We start from the raw sequence: 6081 nt of genomic DNA, 5'->3' as shown, positions 1-6081 counted from the left end.
AAAGTTGTCCTCCGCTGTGGGCACAGCCATCTTGTGTTATGGAATCCCTGACTCCGCTGTGAGCGCAGCCATCTTGACCGTTATGTCATGATGGTCAATTTCCATGTTCCCTTTTTATTAGATAAGATGTTTGTTCAATAGCTACCTTCTTGAGAATTATCCTATATAATAAAGAGAGAATATGCAAATTGACCTTCACACACTTGCACAATATGGCCACCCCCATGTGGTCACAGATGGCCTCCACAAAATGGTTCGCAGGGGAGGGCAGTTAGGAGCAACCAGGTCAGCAGGGGAAGGCAGTTACAGGTGACCAGGCCAGCAGGGGAGGGCAGTTAGGGGTGACCAGGCCGGCAGGGGAGGGCAGTTGGGGGTGACTGGGCCAGCATGGGAGGGCAGTTGGGGGTGATCGGGTCAGCAGGGGAACAGTTAGGTGTCGATCAGGCTGGCAGGGGAGTGGTTAGGGTTGATCAGTCTGGCAGGCAGAAGCGGTTAGGGGCAATTTGGATAATCTAGAGGAAATGGATAAATTCCTAGAAACATACAACCTACCAAGACTGATTCATGAAGCAGTAGAAAATCTGAACAGACCAAAACAAGTAAGGATATTGAATTAGTAATTAAAAACCTCCCTGTGCTCCCTTCAGCAGCACATATACTAAAATTGGAACAATATAGAAAATAACAAGCCCCCTGTACAAAGATGAAATTTGAGTTCATGAAGAGTTCCATATTTTTATGTAAATTGGTGAAAATAACTACAATACTAGTTGTAGTGGTTAGGCAGGCAGGCAGGCAAGTGGTTAGGAGCCAGCAGTCCCAGATTGTGAGAGGGATGTCTAACTGCTGGTTTAGGCCCGATCCCTGTGGGCTTAAACAGGCAGTCAGACATCCCCCGAGGGGTCTCAGATTGGAGAGGGTACAGGCCGGAATGAGGGACTCCCCCGTCCAGTGCACGAATTTCGTGCACCAGGACTCTAGTTTTTAATAATGAAAAGAACTTACATCTTGTCAAATTTTGTGTGTGCATCTATTGAGGGTAGCATATAATTTTAATCTTTCATTCTGTTAATGTGATGTATCACATTTATTAATTTGCATATGTTTAATCATCCTTAAATCCCAGAGATAAATCCCACTTAGTCATGATATATAGTCCTCTTAATGTGCTGTTGAATTTAGTTTGCTAGTATTTTGTTGAGAGTTTTTGCATTTATATTCCTCAGGGATATTTGCCTGTAATTTTCTTTTCTTGTAACATCCTTCTTGGCTTTGATATGAGGGTTATGCTGGCCTTGTATAATTAGTTTAAGAGTGTTCCCTCCTCTTAAATTTCTTTTGGAAGAGTTTGAGAAGGATTGGTATTAATTCTTCTTTAAATGTTTGGTAGAATTCACCAGTGAAACCATCTGGTCCTAGGCTTTTCTTTGTGAAAGTTTTTTACTTTTTATTTTAATTTTATTGAATGTATTTAGCATGTATCATTGTATAAATTTAAGGTGTACAGCATATTACTTAGATACATTTATATATTGTAGTATAACTAGTATTGTAGTGATTTTCACCAATTTACATAAAAATATGGAACTCTTCATGAACTCAAATTTCATCTTTGTACAGGGGGCTTGTTATTTTCTATATTGTTCCAATTTTAGTATATGTGCTGCTGAAGAGAGCACAGGGAGGTTTTTAATTACTAATTCAATATCTTTACTTGTTTTGGTCTGTTCAGATTTTCTACTGCTTCATGAATCAGTCTTGGTAGGTTGTATGTTTCTAGGAATTTATCCATTTCCTCTAGATTATCCGAATTGTTGGCCTATAATTTTTCATAGTAGTCTCTCTTAAGATTCTTAGTATTTCTTTGTAGTAGTTGTAATATCTCCTCTTTGATTGCTGGTTTTGTTTGGCTCTTCTCTCTTTTATCTTACTCTAGCTAACAATTTGTCAATTTTTTAATCTTTTAAAGAAAGACTGTTTTTAGTTTATTTTTTCTATTGTTTTTCTCATCTCTATTTCTGTTCTGGCCTTTATTTCCTTCCTTCTGCTAACTTTGAGCTTAGTTTGTTCTTTTCTTAGTTCCTTGAGGTATAAAGTAGATTGCTTTTTTGAGATCTTTTTTATTAATATAGATGTTGATTGCTAAATCTTCCCTCTTTCACTGCTTTTGCTACAGCCTATTAGTTTTGATATGTTGTGTTTATATTTTTGTTTGTTTCAAGATTTTTTTTAAATTTTACTTTTTATTTCTTCTCTGATCCATTGGTTGTTCAGGAGCATGTTCTTTAAATCAGCAAAGTTTTTAATTTTTGTTTAATGTTTTTTTTGTTATTGTTTCTAGTTTCATTCCATCATGATCAGAAAAGACACTTGATAAGAGTTTAATCTTTTTATATTTCCTAAAACTTGTTTTGTGACCTAACATAGGATCTATCCTGAAACATGTTTCATGTACACTTGAGAAGAATGTATATTTTGTTGCTGTTGATTGAAATGTTCTGTATATGTCTGTTAGGTCCATCTGGTGTCAAGTGTAGTTCAAGTCCAATTTTTTCTTATTAATTTTCTGGCTGGATAATTTATCTATTGTTGAAAGTAAAGTATTATTAATAAAATAATAATAATTATTATTATATGTAATGTCTATTTCTCTCAGATTTGCTAGTATTTTCTTATTATATTTAGGTGCTCAAATATTGGGTACATATATATTTATGATTATTATATCCTTTTGATGGATTAACCCCTTTATTATTATATAATGATAATGACTTTAACTCTTGTTATAGTGTTGGACTGAAGATTTATTTTGTCCGATGTAATTACAGCAATTCCTACTTTCTTTTTGTTTTCTGATGGCATGGAATAGCTTTCTCTTCCCTCACTTTGATCTTATGGATATTCATAGAGCTGTGTGAATCACTTTATAGGCAGCATATAGTTGCTTTTTGTTTTATTAGCCACTCAATAGGTACTCTGTGCCTTTAATGTGAGAATTTAATCCATTTACATTTAAAGTAATTATTGATAGACTAGTAGCCTGGTGCACTAAATTCGTGCACATTAAAAAGGAATTAATTGCCCTAACCAGTTTGGCTCAGTGGATAGAGCATCGGACTCAAGGGTCCCGGGTTCGATTCCGGTCAAGGGCATGTACCTTGGTTGCGGGCACATCCCCAGTGGAGGGTGTGCAGGAGGCAGCTGATCAATGTTTCTCTCTCATTGATGTTTCTAACTCTCTATCCCTCTCCCTTCCTCTCTGTAAAAAATCAATAAAATATTTTTTTTTAAAAAGGGAATTAATTAGCAGAGATATTTTAATATTGCTATTTGCCCTTTCTCCATAATAGAAGTGTGAGAGATGAAAAGAAATTAGTAAAATGTATATGAAAATAATATATAAATTTTATTAATAAATAAACAGTAACAAAAGGATACAACAACAACAGAGGCATGATATAAAAATGACAAAAACATGATATGAAAACAACAAAAACATGATATAAAAAAAACAGTGATGCAAACAATGGCTGATAAAGTGATTAAACTTATTCTAATATCTCCCTGTACACCACATAAAGAGTGAAAACACTTTCAGAGTGCTTGAATAATTTCCCTGTGAGGAAGTATTTAGAACTTTAACTGTAACGTCACATGCTCTTCAATCCCGAGAGAAAGCAACATATAACTGACCATGTGCAAAAATGGGTTCAGGTACGAATAATTAGAGTTTGTCCTTGTGATTTATTAATAGTCATTGCAAATGCGGGCATCACAGGAAACTATCATTGAATTAATTTAAATGGGAGACCAGTGTCAGATGGGGACAAATCAATTCTTGGAATCAGAACAACCTCTCCCTCTGCAGATCCTATTAATACTTTAGTTTCGATAATGCTAGGTCATAATCTTTTGATAATAAATCTGGTATCATTACAAAGACCCCATTTACTATTGAGATTTCTCAATAGCATGATGATTGCACCCACTTTCAATTTTAATTTATGACACAGCATTCCCGAAGGAATAATACTATTAAGAAATTCGATGGGAAATGTTCCTTTTCAGCAACATCTGTGGAATCAATGGAATCATCATTCAAATATGTGTGAAAATCTCCATTGACTATATCCAAATTTTCTTCATTTAATTTTTAACATGCTCATTTTTTGAACAAAGAATTGCACGTTTAGATATATTTTTAATATTATCTATAGCAGTGGTTCTCAACCTTGGCTGCACATTAGAATCACCTGGGAATCTTTTTAAAATCCTGATTCCTGGGCCTCATACTCCAGAAATTATTTCTTTGTTATGGGGCGGGGCCACAACATTAGTAACAAAGAAACAGAATTTCTGGTGGACGAGGCCCAGAAATCAGGATTTTAAAAAGATTCCCAGGTGATTCTAATGTGCAGCCAAGTTGAGAACCACTGATCTATAGATACAGTATTTCCAAAGGTAGCTTCAATGATAGATCCATTACAAATCATTTCACTTCCATGCTCCTCTATGAGGGCGGGTTCCTACCTGAAACCTCGCCCTCCAGGAAACAGCTGGGGGAGGGTGCAGCCGTTTCCAAGACGACCAATGCAGGACTGTCTTCCTTCCAGTTAATCGTGGTTCTGGCCGTGATGTTACACCCAGGGTTTTTATATAAATAGATAAGGACTTATTAATACCATCTTATTGTTTTCTAGTTCACTTGTTTCTTTCACCCTCTCTTTCTGTCTTCCTTTGTCAGTTGATGATTATCTGTAGTGGTATTCTTTGATTTCCTTCTGTTTATCTTTTGTGTAACTAATGTATATGCTTTGTAGTTACCATGAGACTTACATGAAACATACATATAACAGCCCATTTTAAGTAGATAACAGTTTAACCTAGACTGTATACAGCTTACCTTTCCCTCCCCCATTTATATTTTAAAGTCACAATTTGCATTTTTTATATTGTTGAATTATTAAAAATTATTGTATCTATAGTTATTTTTAATAATTTTGACTTTTAAACTTTAAACTAGCAATAAATGATTAACACACTACCATATTATACTATTTGGATATTCTCAATTCAACTATATACTCACCTTTACCAGTGTGTTTTACATTTTCATATGTGTTCATGTTACTAGTTAGCATCCTTTTATTTCAACATGAAGAACTTCCAGCATTTCTTATAAAACAGGTCTAACGGTAATTAACTCTTTCAGTTTTTGTTTTATGGGGAAAATCTTTATTTCTCCTTTATTTCTGAAGGACAACTTTGCCAGATAAGTTATTAGTTGGAGAGGTTTTCTTTTCTTTCATCATGGTCAGTATGTCCTCTCATGATCTCCTGGCCTTCAAGCTTTCTGCCAAAAAATCTACTTATGATCTTTTTTCCTTCTTGCTGCTTTAAAAATTTGTCTTTGATTTTAGAGTTTTATTATAATGTGTCTCAGAGAGACTCTCTTTATTTTTATTTTATTTTTTCTTTTTAAATTAAATTTATTGGGGAGACATTGTTGACTTAATTTGGTGACTTATGAGATTCATGAACTTGGAAGTTCTCAGCCATTATTTTTTAAAAATATATATATTTCTGATTGCTAATAGCATTACAGATTTCTCCCATCACTCTCAAACACTTTGCTTCCTGCTCTCTTTTTTCTCTCTTCTCCTTCTGGGATTCTAGTAATTTATATATTATTGCTATTAATGGCATCACATAGTTCACATAGGCTTTGTTCACTTTTTTTAAATGTTTGTTTTTGTTGATTTCACAGAGAGGAAGGAAGAGGGAGAGAGAGAAACATCAATGATGAGAGAGAATCATATATCGGCTGCCTCCTGCATACCTCCTATAGGGGATCTAGCTCAAAACACGGGCATGTGCCTTAACTGGAAATTGAACCCTGACCTCCTGGTTCATAGGCCAACACTCCACCACTGAGCCACATCAGCCAGGTGGCTTTATTTACTTAAAAAGAATTCTTTTAAATTTGTTTTCCTCTGGCCAGATAATTTCAAATTTTCTGTCCTCTACTTCATAGATTATTTCTTAAGTTTAGATGAAGCCTGGCATTGATGCTCTCTATTG

General features: G+C 34.9%; 2 non-coding genes across 2 annotated transcripts; one reads left to right on the top strand and one right to left on the bottom strand.

Annotated features, from left to right (window-relative positions):
- The first annotated feature begins 634 nt into the window (after positions 1-634).
- Positions 635-738, top strand: LOC118661412. The gene has a single exon (XR_004969335.1). It is a non-coding gene; the product is annotated as a U6 spliceosomal RNA (small nuclear RNA).
- Positions 739-1575: 837 nt separating this feature from the next.
- Positions 1576-1679, bottom strand: LOC118661410. Its single transcript, XR_004969334.1, has one exon. It is a non-coding gene; the product is annotated as a U6 spliceosomal RNA (small nuclear RNA).
- Positions 1680-6081: the final 4402 nt, after the last annotated feature.

The sequence above is a fragment of the Myotis myotis genome, unplaced genomic scaffold (assembly GCF_014108235.1).
Source record: "Myotis myotis isolate mMyoMyo1 unplaced genomic scaffold, mMyoMyo1.p scaffold_m19_p_1, whole genome shotgun sequence".
In the NCBI taxonomy this organism is placed as follows: domain Eukaryota; kingdom Metazoa; phylum Chordata; class Mammalia; order Chiroptera; family Vespertilionidae; genus Myotis; species Myotis myotis.
The sequence above is the reverse complement of the archived record's forward strand: the minus strand, read 5'-3'. Positions and strand labels throughout refer to the sequence as shown.